Here is a 19,326-nt window from a genome sequence, read left to right on the forward strand (position 1 = left end):
AGTATTTTCATAGAGGCAGTGATGTCCTTTTAAAAAATATTTAAACAACAATTCAATGTCCATAATAAAAAGGATTCTACAATCAAGATGAAAAATATAAGTAAACCAAAAGTTAATGATAGATGAGCTCAGATAGTGTACATAAGAAAGAAAAAATGTTAATAAATACAAAAATGCTCAAACTCACTAATAATGAAAATGCACAATTAAAATAATTGTCTCTTTTCTTTAACTCAGTCCTAAATTATTTATGATAATACCAGGGCATTATCATGCATGAAATCCTGCTAAGTGAGAATGTTAGAGTATAGAACAATACATAGAGTTTATGTATAAACATTGACACTTTTATGTATAAACACAGAAATTATGCACACTGGAAAACATGGAAGAAGACGAACAATTGTCAAGAGAGGTCATCTTTGTGGGTTGAGATTATGAGACAGCTCACTTTCTTTTCTTTTTCTTTTTTTTTTTTTTTTGGTACCATGAATTGAATCCAGAGGTGCTTAACCACTGAGCCACAGAGCCACAACCCCAGCCCTTTTTTACCTTTTATTTTGAGACAAGGTCTTGCTAAGTTGCTTAGGGCCTCACTAAATTTCTGAGGCTGGCTTTAAACTTGTGATACTCCTGGAGGTGGTGATGTCTTGATACAGTAATTCCTTAATAGTTTTTTTTTTGGGGGGGTAGTACTTGGAATTGAACCCAGAGCCTTAAACATGCTAAGCAAGCATTCTACCACTGAGTTACATCCTCAGCCCTTTTTAATTTTATTTTGATACAAGGTCTCATTACACTGTCAAGGCTGGCCTTGAACTTGAGATCCTCCCATCTAAACCCCCAGAGTATCTAGGATTACAGACATGTGCCACCACACCTATGTAAATAAATAGATACCTCTATCCAGCCTTTATTTTGATATTCTTCCATCTTTGTAGCACTCCAAGCAGGTAAGGTATTAAAGAAATAGAAAAAACGAGAGAAAGATCAAATGGTCATTGTACTGGCTACAATGTGGTTTTAGAACATCTATTATTTATTCATTTAACACAATTGGCTTCTGTAAACTCATGTGGGGAGCCTATAATTATTCTCTGAAAGAGAACTAGCAAAATCCACCTAGAAAATGTAAGAGATGACTTGCCAGAAGAATTTGACAGATGTATCACAGATGGGCTTCCTGAGCCTGGCAGAGGTAAATTTACTCTGGAGCTCTTCTATGGTGTCCTTACTTCCAAGGCTCTGAACAGAGTCCTACTACGTATTCACATAGTCAGATGTTTCTCTAAACTTGGCAAAAGGATGCTGGGTGTGATGGCGCATGTTTGTGATCCCAGCTAATTTGGAGAATGAGACAGGAGGATCCCAAATTTGAGGCCAACCTAGGCAACTTAAAACAAAAAATAAAAAGGGCCACAGATATAACTCAATGTTAGAATGCCCCTGGGTTCAGTGCCCAGTGTGAATAAATAAATAAATAAGAAAATTAAAATTAGATTTGCAAAAGGCAGATAGTATCATGCCAGTCAATTAATACCACTGTCTCTTTCTGTTCCAACTTACTCTTTATCGTGTTTTCCCTCCTGTAGGGCGAGGGTTGAGGGATTGTGGACATTCTAAATAAATATTCTCCTTAAATTGGTTTGCTTCTAAATAAATATTCACATTCACATCTAATTTTAAATTTTCTTTTTAATGACAGTGCTTGCCTACTTCCTCCTCCCCGCCAGCACATACACACCAAAATCTATCTCTGGATGCGCTGGTTGTTATCTCATAAAGAAAAAAATACCAACTGTTGGCTAGAAACCAAATCAATTAAATTGCACCTGTTTGAAGAAAGGGTGACCCCAGAATGGATATTGTCAGGCTCTAGACTAGTAAAAGCCCGGAAACCCAGATGTGGGCATGTTTACCAAACACTGGCTGATATGAAGCACACACAGCCAGGATGAACACGCCATTGAGATCATTTGCTATGCCTCATTCCACCCTCCCCACTCTTTTTTATAACAACTCTATCTCCCCAGAAGCCCTTGGCTCGATGACAGTGATTCTGGCTAAGAGCCATGAACCTCTGGCAATTGACTCCGAACATTCATAAGCTAAAAAATTACCAAGTTGGCATTGTATGTCTTCTACACACAGGTCAGTCCCCTCAGAGTACAGTCAATGCTGTGGCCACCGACAACATTCAGGTCTGGATCTGCAAGGCTGAAGTCAACCTAGGCATCCTGATCTGGGGAGCCTGGAACGATCTTTCATGTTGATGTCTCCACTCCCAAACTGTGGCACTTTAGGGGAAAGTTGATATCTGAGAAACCAGAAAATGACACTTTCTTTAGGCAGAATGGACCTGAGAATGAATCAGAGCACCACAACCATGCCACCTCCAGATAGATTTTCCCAATCCAAAACAGATGAATAGATTCTCAAAATGTATTCACCTTTCTGTTGATGAATGAGAATCTCAAACCATATAGGAAAATAAATTCTCAACTTGGTTATTATTGAAGCAAAATCTTCTCTGCTATGGTTCAGAAGTCTTTCACTTTCCATTTCTGTCTCCATTTCCCTTAGGCCTACAGCCCTGTCTGCCTACCAGACTCTGAATATTAACTATTTGCAGTTCTCCCAACTGCTTTGCCAAGTAAGCATTATTGTTTTCCTTACACAGAGAAATTGAGTGTTATAGAGATCATAGTTACAAAGTTACAAAGTTTGTAACAAAGCTAGTAAGTGGCAGAAACAAAATTAGAATGTCTTTCCTTTCCTTCCCCCGCCCCCTTTCTGTACTGGGGAATCTAACCTAGGGCCTCACTCTGAGCTACGTTCCCATCTTTTCCCAAAATTTTGTATTTTAAGAGGGAGTCTCTTTAAGTTACCTGAACTTGCAATCCTCCTGCCTCAGAGTAACTGGAATTCCAGGCACACATCACTACGCCCAGCTTAGAATGATGTTTTTCAAACCATTCTGCCTCTCTCAAAGTTTCCAGCATTTTTTAGATTACTTTGAATCCAGAGGAAATAGTGAGATTTCAGTCCTATCATATATACTTACTTTTTAACTCTATTTATAATGGTGTTAGACTCCCAGGAATTCACCTGTGACTGACTTGGCAAAGGGGCAAAGGCGCCAAGGTATGTATAGATATTACTTTAAAGATATACTTAGAAAAAAAAATGTCACTGCCACTTCAAAGCTTCAGAGGAGGAGGTCTTTTAAAAAGATTTTTGGCTTCTTCAGATATCACAGAACCTCTGAGATGCTGCTAACATTCTCATCTTGTTTGGGCAGGTGGCTTCACAGATGCATACTTAGATAAAAATGCATCGAATTGTACCCTTTATGTTATACTTCATTTTTTCTTTTTTTGGTACCAGGGATTGAACCCAGGGACGCTTAACCACTGAGCCACCTCCCCAGGCTGTCTGTTATATTTTATTTAGAGACAGGTTCTTGCTAAGTTGCTGAAGCTGACTTTGAACTTTCGATCCTCCTGTCTCAGCTGCTAGAATTACAAAGGTGCATCACTGTGTCTAGCTATACTTCAGGGTTTTTTAAAGGCATGGTACAGTGTGTACAGAAAGCTTCCATTTGCATAAAAAAGAACTGGAAACTCTGAAGACATCCTTGGATAGGCATATAACGTCTGTGGAATGATGTACATAAAGCTGGCAATATAGGTTGTCAGGGCACGTAAGAAGGATACAGGGGGCTGGGGTTGTGGCTCAGTGGTAGAACACTTGCCTAGCATGAGTAAGGCACTGTGTTCGATTCTCAGCACCACATATAAATAAATAAAGATCCAATGACAACTAAAAAATATTTTTAAAAGGAAAACAAAAGAAGGATGCAGAGAGGATGAAGACTGATCTGCATGGTACACCCTTCTGTATCTGGTGAATTTTTACTAGATGACTGGTTTACCTATTTCAAAAATCAGTAAATAAGTAATTGCAAGGAAAAAGAAACATAAAACCACAAAGTTCTCTTGAACTTTGCCATTCTGGTTGCAGTACTTTAAGAGAATGCAATTTTATTAGGGAGAACTTTCAGGTACAGTATTTGATCTTTCCAATATTGGGAGAAATGATGAGGATTTGCACTCTCCCTCTCTGCTGTAGTTGTTCTGACACTCAGCTAATGATGGTGAGGTTGGTGGGTACATGGAAAAGGAACATCTAATATATTCAGAAGCACTGATCATTACCATGAGTGAATACATGTCAGGGGTCTGATTATACATTTTTGCTTTTGTCTCTCAACTCTTTGTTTTCCTTATGCTTTCATAAGAAATGAGCATGTCATAGAAAGTAGAGATAAGAAATTCAGAGGAAATTATTTAGATGATCTAAACTGAAATGCTACTGGAGTTAAGGAAATATGTGAAAACTAGAAAAATCGATGAATCTATGTGTTTCTTTCAGACTCCTGTTCCTCTACAACTTGTCTCCTTCTTCCTTAACCCCTGAAATGACTTGTTCATTCTTCTCCGTGACAGACAGACAGACAGACACACACACACACACACACACACACACAGAGTGCTGGGATCAAACCCAGTGCCTCATCCATGCTAGACAAGTGCTCTACCACTGAGTTACATCCTCACTCCCAACTTATTCATTCTTTAGGAGGTGTTTTTGTATTGCAATTGTCATCTTGAAAATGTTGGGCTGTACTGTTATCTGCATATTTCAGGCCACTTTGCAAGAAAATGCATGATTACTTTTGATCTAAATAAGGAAAATGGGGAATGGAAAAAATAAATGATAACCATAAGATATCTCAGTAAAATTCATTTCACAAGCAGACCAAGGGAAGTTTAAAAAAGAAATATACCATTTCATCAAGTCTTTATTTCCTCTTAGCTTAACTAAACTCCCTATAGTATGTCAGTAGAACTTTAAACTCCAATCTGTTTCTGAGAAACTCTAGAAGATAAATCTACCATTTCCTAAAATAGGGTTTTGCAACCTCAGCACTATGGACAATTTGGCCTTGGTAATTGTTGTGTTTGGATGAGGTGTCCCCCAAAAGCTTACATGTGAGACAGTGCAAGAAGGTGTAGAGAAGAAATGATTGTTTTATAGTCTTGATTTAATCAGTGAATTAATCCTAATGGGATTACCTGAGTGGTAACTGGAGGCAGGAGGGGTGTGGCTAGAGGAAGTAGTTCATTGGGGGTGTGCCACACTCTTCCACCATGATGTTCTGCCTCACCTCGAGCCCTGAGGAATGGAGTCTGCCTCCAATGAACAAAGATCTCTGAAACTGTGAGCCCTCAAATAAACTTTTCCTCATGCATAGTTGTTCTGATTGGGTCTTTTAGTCACAGCAGTGAAAAAACTCATTAAAATAGAAATTCTTTGTTGTAGGGACTGTCGTGTGCGTCCTAGGATGTTCAGAATTGCTGGCCTCTACTCACCAGATACCAGTAGCACATTCCAGTCATGACAACCAAAGATGTCCCCAGATGTTGCCAAATGATGTCGAGTTGGGGAGGGTAGTGCAAAATTGCCCTTTGTTGAGAGCCACTGTCCTAAAGGATGTTACCTAGAATATTTATTCTAGGAAATACTCTAGCATCTCTTTTTTTATAGAAAAAAAAATATATATATCTCCACAGAGTTCATCCTTAAAGCAAAATTGATAAGCATTTAGGGGGAAGTGTACTGATGTCTATAATTTACTTTGAAATATGTAAGAAACAAAAAGAAGATAGATCTGAGTGACAAATAGATGGCTATGTGATTTTTAAAACGAGTATAAGAAAATGTTAATTGTGGAATCTAGGTAGTGGGTTCATTGTAACATTCTTTCAACTTTTATGTGTGTTTGAAAATGTTCATAATAAGATGTTGGGAAAAAAAGATTCCATGCATATTTAACTATCACAGCTAGGAAATCAAGAGATTCAATTCACTTAATTATCTTACAGAAAAAAAAACCGCAGGAAAAGATCTTTGTCAGTACTGACAGGGATATTCTTTTTCCTCCAAAACTGTGCTATTAAATCTAATTAATCTAATCACACTAAAAAAAAAACTACCTAATAGTCATGGGGCAGTTCAAAATACTGAGCAGTGTCTGGAATTGAAAGAGAACTGAGATTCATTAATTGTCCTATTTTGTAGATGGAGAAGCTAAGTCCTGGAGAGATCATGCCCTGTAATTTTAGAGAACTGCTTTTTCAGTCTTCAAGTTTCAGGGATTCTGTCATAATCTTGACACTTTGTTAATTAAAAATAATCTTAAAAACTATTTTCCCTCTAGGAGCTTCACTGTCTAATAAAATCGAAGATATTGAAATATTCAAGTTAAATCAGATACATCACCTTCTGTAAAACCCTTCTTGCCCCTAATTATGATGACTGTTGCCTTTAAGCATTTCATTAGACCATAATTCAGCCAGTGTTTATTAAACTGCCATATATTAGGAACTGTGTGTGTACAGTACCCACCCAAGGACATTGGAAATTATAGATTTATACCAACGTGAAATGGCTATGCTGTTGTTATCCTGAGACTTTTGGATTCAGATAACTCCATGAGTACAGACTAGAGTTTTTGAGTTCAGTCGTTTGCAACTCTTTTTTTTTTTTGCGGGGGGGGGGGTACCGTGGATTAAACTCAGAATCACTGAGAGCCACATACCTAGCCCTATTTTGTATTTTATTTAGAGACAGGGTTTCACTGAGTTGCTTAGCACCTTGTCATTGCTGAGGCTGGCTTTGAACTCACGATCCTCCTGCCTCAGCCTCCCAAGCTGCTGGGATTATGGGCAGGTGCCACTGCGCCCAGCCATTTGCTACTTTTTAAAGAGCAGGTAAGGAATGAAAGATGCTCAATGTCTTTTTTTGTCCTTAGTCATCAGAGAAGTGCAAATTAAAACTGGTGAGACACTACTGTACCCCTATGAGAATGTTTACAATGTAAACATCTAGTTGTTAGCAAGGATACAGTACAAGTGAAACTCTTCATGCTCTGCTGATAGGGACACAAAATGGCACAAATGCTTTGGAAAACAGTTTGGCAGCACTTCTGGAGTTAAATAATCATCCCGCCACCTAGAAATCCCATTCTGAATACCTACCCAAGACAAATGAAATACAAATAAATGTCTGAACAGAGAACTATAAACAAATGTTCATAGCAGCTATAACACGGTAGACAAAACCCAGAAATGGTCCTTATCCATTACCAGAGAAATAGATAAACTGAGTACATTCGTACAATGGAATACTACTCTGCAATAAAAAGGAGCAAGCAATTAACACACACAGCATTGGCTTGTCTTAAAAACAAGCTAAGAAGAGTATCCACAGTTTGAGAATGACCGCTTTACTTAAATACTTAGAATTGTTCAGTTCTATACAACTTTTGGTTTTCATGGTATTGTTTTCTCAGTGATGCAATATAAATGACACCTGTTTGCTCTGAGCTTCTGGTCTAAGAAGTACTTCCATGAGCACTACAACTCAACAATAGGTTTCAGTACTATAAAGGAATTTTGAGATCATCTACCACAAGTCCCCAATCCCTTTTTAAAAATCTCCCTGCATCTAAGAGCCAGGTGCAGAGGTGTACTCCTGTAGTGCTAGCAGCTGGGGAGGCTGAAGCAGGAGGATTGAGTTCAAAGCCAGCCTCAGCAACTTAGTTGAGGCCCTCAGTAACTTAGGGCCTGTCTCTAAATAAAATATTTAAAAAGGGTCTGGGGATGTGGCTCAGTGGTTAAGCATACCTGGGTTCAATTCCCAGAACCAAAAATAAATAAATAAATAAATCTCTCTAAGGTCAGATAACTGATACCAAAATAGAGAGGAGGAATAAGTTCCAGGGTTCTACAACAGTAGAGTGACTATAGTTTACAATAACATATTTTATAGTTTATAAAGAACTAGAGGGGATGGAGGATGAAACTCAGTGGTAGAGTGCTTGCTTAGCATGGGGGTGGTCCTAGGTTCCATCTCCACCACCACAAGGTGAAGAGAGAGAGGGATGGAGGGAGAGAAGGGAAAAAACTAGAAAAGAGGAGTTCAAAAATTCCCAGCACCAGAAATGATAAATGTTTAAGGAGATGGAAATGCTAATTACCTTGATTTGATCATTACACACTGTATACACATATCTAATTGTCACACAATACCCCAGAAGTATGCACAATTATTACAGATCAGTTATAAATGTAAATGATAAAAAACTAAAGTTTTAAAAAATATTTTTATTTGTTCTTTTTAGTTACACATGACAGTAGAATGAATTTTGACATATTATACAATATGGAGTTTAACTTCCCATTCTTGTGGTTGTGCATGATGTGGAGTTACACTGGTTGTGTATTCATATATGAACATAGGAAAGTTCTGTCCACCTTATTATACTGTCTTTCCTATTCCTATTCCCCCTCCCTTCCCTTCAGTCCCCTTTGTCTAATCCATTGAACTTCTTTCCTCCTCCCTGCCCCTTACTGTATGCTAGCATCTGCATATCAGAGAGAACATTTGGCCTTTGGTCTTTTGGAATTGGCATATTTCACTTAGGATGATAGTCTCCAGTTCCATCCATTTCCTGGCAAATGCCATAATTTCATTTCTCCTTATGGCTGAGTAACATTCCATTGTGTATATACCACATTTTCTTTATCCATTCATGTATTGAAAGGCACCTAGGTTGGTTCCATAGCTTGGCTATTGTGAATTGAGGTGCTATAAACGTTGATGTGGCAGCATCACTGTGGTAATCTGATTTTAAGTCCTTTGGGTATATACCAAGGAGTGGGATAACTGGGTAAAATGGTGGTTCCATTCCAAGTTAAAAAACTAAAATTTTTAAAAGTCTCCCTAAAGTATACCAGCAGTTTTGCTTTTTGCCTTGTGAAACCCTGAATGCTAAAAAACAGAATTGCCATCAATTTAGGATCTTGCTTTTCTTCCAAGTCTTCATCTAAAACGCCAATTTTCCTTTTACAGCATGGCCCATGTAGACAGCAGATTGATCCAGATATTTTTGCTTTCCATTTATTTCTTCTGCAATTTCCCAGCTTTAGCACCTACCCTCAGACCTCCCCAGCCCTTCTTTCCTACCATTTACCTTTGTTCCTCTAGCAATTTTTGGTCATTGTTTCTAGTTGTTTTGTACCTATAGTTATAAAAAAATTCTGCTTCCACATTTGTGCTTTTTTCTTCTTTTCTCCTGGTGGTGCTGGGGATGGAATCCAGGGCCTTGCCTGTATTAGGTAAGCACTGTACCACTGAGATACACCCCAGCCTCTCTTTCTAAGGCTTTATATGCGTTGGTTTTTCTGAATCTTTTCAGACTCTCCAGAAAGCTTGCTACTCATGTGCCATTTTCTTAAAGTTTTATTGAATATCTCCATAATATTCTCACATGCAATGTGTTCTCAAACAACCCTGACTAGGGGTGAAGGATTATAAATTACTACCTGCAGGCAGCAAAGCACCTAGGGGCAATAAATTAGCCATTACCTTATTCATTCATACTTGGTCAGTTTCTCTTAAAATTAATTTGTTAGCGGAGTCTACTTCAGCTTCCAAATTCCTAATCAACTCTTGCTTTACAGAAAAAAAAATTACTTCTACTCCCAGAGTATCTGGGATTACAGGTATACGCCACAAAGCCCAGCTAAATTTAACTTTTGAAAAAAATAGGTTATTCACTTGCTTGATTCAAAAATCAAAATAAACACGGTTCCTATATGACTTATTTCCTTACCTATTCCACAGAGATAACCACTTTTACTTATTTCTTATGTTTCTTTTCCTATTTCTAAGCCAATGCATCCAAACCAATATGAATATATTTCTTATGTCCCTGTCCTTGTTTCTCAGAAAAGATAGCATCCACTAGTCTCTACCTTAGTGTTCTCACTTAATAATAAAGCGTGTTGTTTTTTATTTTGGTACATAAAGCATTTTCTCATTTTTAAAAATTGTCTTTTAATTTTATTACTATCCAAAACTGGGCAGAGGAATGAGGTGGAAGGGATCAAGAACTTGGGGGAGCAGCTGGGTGGCACTATCTTACTCAGGAAACACAGGACTTTATAAGATTTCAAGGTGGGCTGGGGTTGTGGCTCAATGGTAGAGCACTTGCCTAGCATGTGTGAGGCACTAGGTTTGATCTTCAGCATCACATAAAAAAAAATATATAGTTAAAAAAAAAGATTTTTAAGGTGCAGGAACTGGGGAAGAGAAGAACAAGGTATCTTCCCTGCTAAGAACTGGCAACTTAGGGCAATACTATGGGTCCAATGCTTCTGAGGGGAGGGTGGCACTGCTCCTAGTAATGGGTCAATTTCTGCGACCAACATGGCTATTAGCCTAGGGAAAGTAACAAACTGGGAACTGAGCTAAGTTAGTTTCCTTCTTCCAACAGGAGACATGGCAGGACAGGATTGTGCAGACTCAACAAAGTGAAACCAGCCAGTAACCAGTCAGTGTCCAATGCCACTCATTAGGCCTGAAGGTCCCCTCAGCAGGGACAGTTCTTTCTGGTCAGTGACTTCTGCTAGAGCTGGAATGCTCTGGGGGTAAGGGCAGTAGAAGTTGTCACGTAGCTTCACAGAGAAGCTGAATGTCACAAAGGAAGATGTCTATTAAGTCACAGTCCATCTCCTGCACAATCTGGGAGATAAGGTGGCTCTTCTGACCAATCAGGATCCTCACATGAGATTCTCTGGGTACCAGAAAGTTCTGTTGGATTATCAGCTCCCCACTTGGTCCTTCCACTGTCTTCTGCTGCACATTGTAGGGCACCTCCTGGGGCAAGTACTCTTAAGAGTTTCTCTTAGATTTTGCTGGTACAGATTTCTTTAGGTGTCGGGCTAGTGAGGACTCCACTGTGGAACTCCCAGGCCTCTGGTTGGGCCTGTGCCAAGAAGTTTTGCTTTAGGATCTTCATATCCTCTTGGCTTAGAGCTGACAACATGAAAATCTCCTAGAAGTGGGGCCAGCTAATCCTCTGAGCATTTTCCTCAGACTGTGTATTTAGGTCCTTAGCTGCTGGCCTAGGACAATGGGTGTCAGGCCTGCCTCATGTTGAGCTTCTTTCCATTAACCGAAGAAAATTGAATAGTGATTATCTTGTCTCTAGAAAATAATGTTATGGAGAATGCATTTTCATTTATATTTCTTCTTCTTCAGTGAGAGCTTCTGTGAACTCCAGGAGAACTGACTTCTGCTTCAGGCAATCTTGTTCAAGATAATGTTGCTGGGGACCTGGGAGAACTCAATCAAGCCCTGGAACATGTAGGGGCCGAGCTGGTTTCAAGTCCACTTGTCTGGGACATCCACAAAAACTATAACAATATTAGCAGGGCTGAGGTTGTGGCTCAGTGGTAGCATGTTTGCCTAGCATGTGAGAGGCACTGAGTTCGATTCTCAGCACCACATATAAACAAATAAATGAATAAAGGCCCATCGATAACTAAAAATAAAAATAAATTTAAAAAAAGATTAGCAGATCCTGTGCTCTTCCATGGATCTTCCAACAAAGAGAGCTCCAAATGGTGCTTTTTCTGTTTAACAGGACTGATGATTTCACGTGTGTCAAGTAGAATCACCTGAATTTCCTTCTCTGTGATGACCCCCAGAGCCTGGCAATGAGTAGTGTGTACCTTCTTGGAGACAGGGAACACTTTTAGGCCCAGCAGCTGGTTAGAGAGCCTTGACTTCCCTGCATTGGGGGCTCCCAGGAGGACCACTCGTAGAATCCAAGGATTCTCAGGCATGTCAGGGGGATGAACCAAGAGGAGATTCTGCTCATTACTATACATGGACCCCTTGGTGGCACATGAAGTCAGCAAACTATCAGGCTGAGAGACTCCAATGAAGTGGTCCATAGCTGAGCCCTGGCCGTAATGGAGAGAGGTTGAGACCAAGTGGGGACTAGAGAAAGCAGCAGCTCCCCCACAGGACTTACACCTCCTTTGACAGCCAAAGAGTGGATGAAGTGTGCCACCCATTCCCTCACCATGTGGGGACCCAGATGCCAGACTCCTAACCCAGCATGAACAAGCCCGGCCCCACACCTCATTTTCTCATTTTTTGATAGCAAAAATAGTGTTCCACTGTATGACTACATCATGATTTTTAATTAGTCACTGATAAACTGGGTTGTTTCTAAATTTCTGCTGTTATAAACAACGCTGCAGTAATCTGACATATGTGTCAAGAAAATTGAATAGTGATTATCTTGTCTCCAGAAAATAATATTATGGAGAATGCATTTTTATTATACTTTTCTCCATTTCTAAATTTACAATTAATATGTATCATTTTTATAAGGAAAACCAATAAATGTTCTTGTGTTTATAGGATATACTTTTTAATTATCTAACTCCATTTGCAAACAATGGTTTTTAGTTAGAATTCTTAGAGCTGTTGAAAGGTGGCAGTCTTATATCTTGGTGTGTACAGCAAACTTAAGAGAGTGGACCCAGTCATCTAAAAGTGGCTTTATGGGAGTTGGCTAAGCTTCCAAAAGCAAGTCTCTACACTCACCAACTCCTCCCTCAAAATAAAATAAATGTCACCGAAGTACCAGAGGCCCTTTTTTGAACAATGAAGGACAATGGAGATCCAAGATGGTTTGCATGTATCTATTCTCATGACAAAATGTCTCATGACATTTTGTGGTGCTTATTAAGTTCCCTAACTTTATTATCTGCTGCCTACTATGACACGAGGGCATCTTAAAATAGCTTAACATTCCCCCACACCAAAACAAAATAGTATATTTGGGAAGAGAAGATAGTGGCTTTAACTTGCATTTCTGTGGTTGTTGATAAAGGTAAAGGTGATTACCTTTTTCTGTTGACCGATTATTAGGGCTTCCTCTTCCAAATACCCATGTTCTTTTATCTAACCATGTTTCTATAATTTACTGCATTGTCTACTGTCATTTTCATTTTGACTTATTGGAGTTCTTTATATATTTTAAAATGTTTGAATATTACATATGTGTCAAATTCTTCACATCCTTGATTTTAAATTTTGTTTTTTTGGTATCTTGTATGATACCAAACTTTTAAATATTAATGTAGTATAGAAAGTTGGCCATATACTATATGGTATATCAGCATAGTAGAGGAAAATGAACTTTTTAATAAACAGTATTGGTGTGATTTGTTAGGTAGGCAGAAGAAGAAAAAGTGGGATCTGATATATTCCAAATAGATAGGAGATTTTAAAGTTAAAAAAAAAAACTAAGCCATATATGTCTAGAAGGAATCATAGACAAATTCTTCTGTAACTCAGGAGCACAAAAAGCTTTCCTAACTAGGACTCAAAAATCAAAAGCAAGAAGGAAAAATACTGGTAAATTTGACCATATAAAATTGAAAAAGAAAACCACATGCCAAAAACACCATAAAGTGAGGTAAACAACAAATGGAAAATGGGGAAAAATATTTGCAACTTGTATCACAGATAAAGGTTTAAATCCTTGAATTATTTGTTTAAAAACAGAGAACAAAAAAGGCCACCTACTCTGGAGAAAAAAAATGAGAAAGAAAAATGAACACACATTTCAAGAAAAAGAAATGCAAATGGCTTTAAGCATATGAAAAGATGCTCAACCTGCTGGTAATAAAAGAGATGCAAATTAAAGTTACACTAAGATACCATTTCTCATCTATCAGATTGGCAAAATCCAAAAGTTTAATAACACACTGGCTAGAGCCTCCGGTACAATGTTGAATAGAAGCAGTTAAAATAGACTTTTTGGTCTCATTCCAAATGCACTCAGTATTTCACCATTAAGTATGATGCTAGCTTAGGCTTTATAGAAACCTTTTATCAGATTGCAGATATTCCCTTTTATTCTTAGTTTGTTGAGTCTATATTTATATCATAAATAATTGTTTAATTTTATTAAATGCCTTTTTTTCTGTATCTCTGAGTGATAATATGGCTTTTTTCCTTTATTCTGCTAATGAGGTGAAATGCATTGATTTTCAAATGTTAAATGGATCTTGTATTCTGAAATGAATCCCATTTGGTTATATGTAATGTCCTTTTTTATGTATTGATGGATTTCATTTGTAATTTTTTTTTCTAGGATTTTGGAGTCTGTTCATTGGGAATATTAGCATTTACTTTTCTTCTTGTAATGTCCTTTTAGGTTTTAGTATCAAAGTTAAGATGGCTTCAGGAAAAAAGTTTGGTAATGTTTCTGCTGTTTCTATTTTTTGTAAAAGTTTTAAATAAGAATGACATTATTTCTTCTTTAAATGTTTGGAAGAATTCACCATTAAAGCCATCTGGGCCTGGAGTTTTCTTTAGGAGAGGCTTTATATTATGAATTCAGTTTCAATAACAGATATAGGAATCTTTGGATTTTATTCAGATTTTCTATTTCTTGTTGAGTAAATTTTGGTAAATGGTGCTTTTTGAAAAATTTCTCCATTTCATGCAAATTTTCGTATCTTGCCTTTCCTGTACTAACTGTATCTAAAAGAAACCAAATAGTTGATGAGGAAATATTGTTTAAGCAATTCAAGCTTATAAATTATTTGTTCAAGATCAAAATTAACTTAGAACACTGCTATTTTATAACCCCAAATGAAATAATAGATCTAGGCAGTGATCGTTAATGGTTGTTGAAAACATTAAGTTATAAGCTGGTGGGAAATTGTATAATAGCTGACTTATAATAGCTGACACCTGAAGCTACTGATCAATTTTAGCATCCTCAAAAGAGAAGTAACCAGCTATTATATGTCACTTCTTGAAACACAACATTAAGTGCACACTATTACTTATGAAATATTCTTGCTAAAAAACAAGAATCAGGGTTGGGGATATAGCTTAGTGGCAGAACATTGCCTGGCATGTGGGAAGCCCTCAAACAAACAAATGACAGCAACAAAAACCTGATCATCTGTAGATTTAACTGCCAGTTTATGGATAATACAGGGGACAAAAGAGGGTGTTAACATGACAAGGATGCAATTGCAAAATCCAAAATATAGGAAATTCTCATGACCTGGTTTCAACAAATAATTTGTAAGGAAAAAAGAAAAAGAAAATGGGTCCAATAATCAAAACTAACAGCAACAAAATACAATATCTGAACCATGTTTAGATACTGATTTGAAAAAAATCAGCTGTAGTAAAAGGGAGAAAAATGAGATAATTGGAAAAATTGGAACAGTGAGAGGATGTTTGATATTACTAAGGGATTATATTGTTGATTTTTTTGGTGTGATGACAGTAACAGTATTTTTTTTTTAAAAAAAGAGTCCTTACCTTTTATAGATGCATACAGAAGTATTTAGTAGTGCTAGGCACAATAGTGGATGCCTGTAATCCCCACTATCAAAATAAATACTTACTAGTGAAATATATTTACTAATGATATATCTTGGATACACTTCAAAATAAATTAGGGGGCTTAGTTAGAAGTAGTGGGAAAGTGTAGCTGAAATAAGACTGGCCACGTGTTGATAATTATTGAAGCTGAGCAATGAGTATATGGGGTTTCATTATATTATTCTACTTTGACACATGTTTGAAAATTGCCATAATAAAAGATTTTTTAGGGGGCTGGGGTTGTAGCTCAGTGGTAAAAGCACTTGCCTAGCATGTGTAAGGCACTGGGTTTGATCCTCAGTACCACATAAAAATATGTAAATAAAATAAAGGTATTGTGTCCATCCACAACTAAAAAAACATTTTATTAAAAAAAAGTTTTATAGAACTGTAACCGGGCTGAAAACATAGGTGCCATTCACAGACTAAAAATTTGTGAAATTCAGGATGTCTGAAGCAGATGGGATCAGACTGGAAGAGGAAGCCAGAAGCCAGGAAGCCACGGATCAAGTCATCAGAAGGGTTCTCGCCAAAGGAAGAAAAGGTGGAGAAAAGGTGGCTCGTGGCTGTCTGAAGTTACGTATTTTCAAAATTTATTGGCACAAGTAGAGACATTTAGACTCCTTTCTTTCCACCCTGGCTTCACTGGAACAGAATTGCTTACAGGAAAAGTCCATGTTCTCTTAAAAAAAAAAAAAAACTGGCCCTAATGAGGATGTCAAAACTTGAGAGAGAATTGGCACTATCCCAGGGACAGGGAATAGAAAACACAAAAGGGCTTCACCCTCTAGCTTTCCATGAGGTCCTTTATGGAACTGCACTTGCTCTCCTTCCCCCTCCCCCACCCCGTCTACCTACAAGGAAGCCCTCCTGCTGTTAATAATGCATGTTGCCTTAAAGAGCCTGTGTCCAGCCCTTCTCTTCAGGGACAAATACTGCATGATTTACCTACATGTGGATCTAAAAAAGACTAACTCATAAAAGTAGAGAGTATCGTGGTCCTTACTTGGGGCTGGGGAGCAGGGAGGGTTGGGAGGATGTTGGTCAAAGGATACAAAATTTTAGTTAGGCAAGAGGGATGCATTCAAGAGATCTGTTGTACAATTATGACTACAGTTAGTAGCAGTGGATACTGGAAAATAGCTGAGAGTAGATTTCAAGTGTTCTCATCAGAAAAAAATGAAGCAGGTGAGGTAATGCATGTTAATTAGTTCAATTTAGCCACTCCGCAATGTATACATGTTTTGAAACATCATGTTGTACCCCATAATTATATACAGTTTTCACAAGTCAATTTTAAAACAATGACTAAAAAAAGAAAGAAAAGGAGCCACCTGTCAGGAAAGCAGGCCAGAGCTGCTGCAAAGGAAACCCAGTACGGCTCTCTATATTAACTAAAGCAGTCCTTCTATTCATAAAACTAAACAGAAAACCATGAATTGCTAGATCTTTCAAAAACAAAACAAAACAAAACAAAACAAAACAAAAAAACCCAGGCCACAAAAAGAAGACTCAAAGTCAACAGAACCAGGCATTTCAGGGAACAGAAAAAAAGAAAAATAGAGTCTGCAGTACATTCCCAGCATGTGGGTGGCCCTGGGTTCAAACCCCAGCACTGGGGAAAGGAAGGAAGGAAGGGAGGGAGGGAGGGAGGGAGGGAGGGAAAATAAAGACTGCAATGAAACATTCAGAGGTACAGAGAGAGTTCCTAGAAAATAAATGAATAATTATCAAACTAGTTATTATATGAACAGACTAAATGACAGCCAAGTTTTTGGTCTTTTAAGACCAAATTGGTGGGAAGTAAAATTAAGGAACCGTCCCAGAAAGTAGAACAAACAGAAAATATTAAAAAGCTGTAGTGGAAAAATCTAGATGATCCAACAACTAACTAAATGACAGACATTATGTTGAAGAAGAAATAATCAAATCTATTATTAAATAAATACAATTTGGTAAACACATCATTGTGGTGTGGCAAAGGGACACAGGAACCAATGGAATGAGCTCCCAAGTAGTATTTGATTATAACCCCAAGTATAAAATAAGTATCCACAAGCCCATACTGAGCTAAATGGCAATAAATTAATGAGGGAGAATGCATATGTCTTTTATGCAAAAAAAAAAAAAATCTATGCAAGTACTCCACACTAAAAAAGGGGAGCATAATTCCAACATTTTAAAAGTGGGGGTTATTCATAATAATTTCCTTCCAACAAGTACAATCATGGAAAGTGGCGGAAAAAAGTAACTTTATAGTGGAGAAATGTGATAAACAAGACCTCAGTTCAGGTGATCAAGGAAGTTCACCATCAAGTGATCACTCATGTTTGCATATACCTTTGATGTGATGTAATAAAAATGGTACAACTCTGTGGTCTTCCTCCCCAAAGTTCCTAATTCCAGGATAATCATGAAAAATTTTTTTTTTAAAATTCCAAAAGAAGGGTATTCTGTAACATACCTGACCGGTACTCCTCAAAACTGTCAAGGTCATCAAAAACAATAGAAATGTGAGCACTTGTCACTGTCTAGAGGAGATTAAAGAGACCTGATGACTAAATATCACATGGTATCCGATGGGATCCTGGGGCAGAACAAGGACATTAAATAAAAACTAAATCTGAATAAAGTATAGACTTTAGTTAATAACAATGTATCAGTATTGGTTCATTAATTATAGCAAAGGAAGTATGATAATATGTTAGAGGTAGGGAAACTGTATATGGGTCTGGGGGAGAATATATGCCAAATGTCTACAGTATCTGCTCAGTTTGTCTCTGAAGCTGAAAATATTCTAAAAAAAATAAAGTCTGTTTTTTAAAGTACAATTTGCTTGAGGCAAAGATAAGAATCTTCAGAATGAGAAAAACCTAAAAAATGCAAAGTGTAATGAAAGAAAAACTCTCAGAAATTATTTCATTTCCACGATTCTCCATCCCTCTCTCATGTTTACTGAGGGCTTACTTGGGGGCTTTCAATCTCATAGTCGAGGGAGTGAGTTTCCACCCTCCCACCAGCCTTGATTTTAAAATGTTTTTAAATGTTATCTATGTGTGTGTATCTTCTCTATAATGACAAGAATGCACAGCTAAAGAACACTAACATGCACTTTAAAACCTAATTCAGTTTTTAAAAACTCACAGATTTTGAAATTTATAAAATTTCAAAACTCCAATGTTTAAAAAAAAAATCCATAAAGCTTACAAAGAAAGAAGAAAAGGTTACTCTGGTTGGAAATCAGACTGACATCACGTATCGGATACTAAGGTACTAGAAATACAATGAAGCGAAGTCTTCAAAAGTGTAAGAGAAAAAAAATATTGTCAATCTTGAATTGTATGAGAACAAGATATTTTAAGACACACAAGAACTTGGCAAGTTTACCTCCCACACCCTGAAAGAAATTCTGAAGAAAACAGTTTAACCAAAAATATAAGTAATCCAAGAAAGGCGATATAAGAATCAGTAAGTGCTGGGTCCATCCCAGATTGGGGGTAGGAACAGGAGGATTAAAAGAAAATTAAGAGGGCTGGGGGTGGGGTGTAGCTCTGTGGTGGAGTGCTTGCCTAACATGTACAAGGCTCTGGGTTCTAGCCTAGCAATGCCAAAAAGGAAAGAAAGGGAGGGAGGGAGGGAGGGAGGGAGAGAGAGAGAGAAAGGAAGGAAGGGGGGAAGGAAGAAAGAAGAAAATTAAGCTTTATTACATCTGAATGCCTGGAGAATTCTCCAATGAACAATGAAGTTTTATAAACATTTCCCTTTCTATGGAGCTAATCTCACTACTTGAATCAACAGAGAATGATGCTTATATAAAATCACATTGTGAATTGTTTTCTTTTGCTATGATTATAGACATATTTGGATTTATTTTGCCATCTTTTAAATGCTTCCTATTTATCCTTTCTCTGTGCTTCTTTCTTCTCTGCCTTCATTTAGACTAGATTGCTTGTTTGTTGGTCTGAAATGCATGCATACTCAAAG

At 37.5% G+C, this 19,326-nt stretch overlaps 1 pseudogene; it reads right to left on the reverse strand.

The window, feature by feature from the left end:
* Positions 1 to 9,786: 9,786 nt before the first annotated feature.
* LOC124098904 (GTPase Era, mitochondrial-like) lies at positions 9,787 to 14,344 on the reverse strand (annotated as a pseudogene).
* Positions 14,345 to 19,326: the final 4,982 nt, after the last annotated feature.

Source organism: Marmota monax, unplaced genomic scaffold (genome assembly GCF_021218885.2).
Source record: "Marmota monax isolate L192 unplaced genomic scaffold, Marmota_monax_Labrador192_F-V1.1 WCK01_AAM20220418_F8-fsc00182, whole genome shotgun sequence".
Classification (NCBI taxonomy): Eukaryota; Metazoa; Chordata; class Mammalia; order Rodentia; family Sciuridae; genus Marmota; species Marmota monax.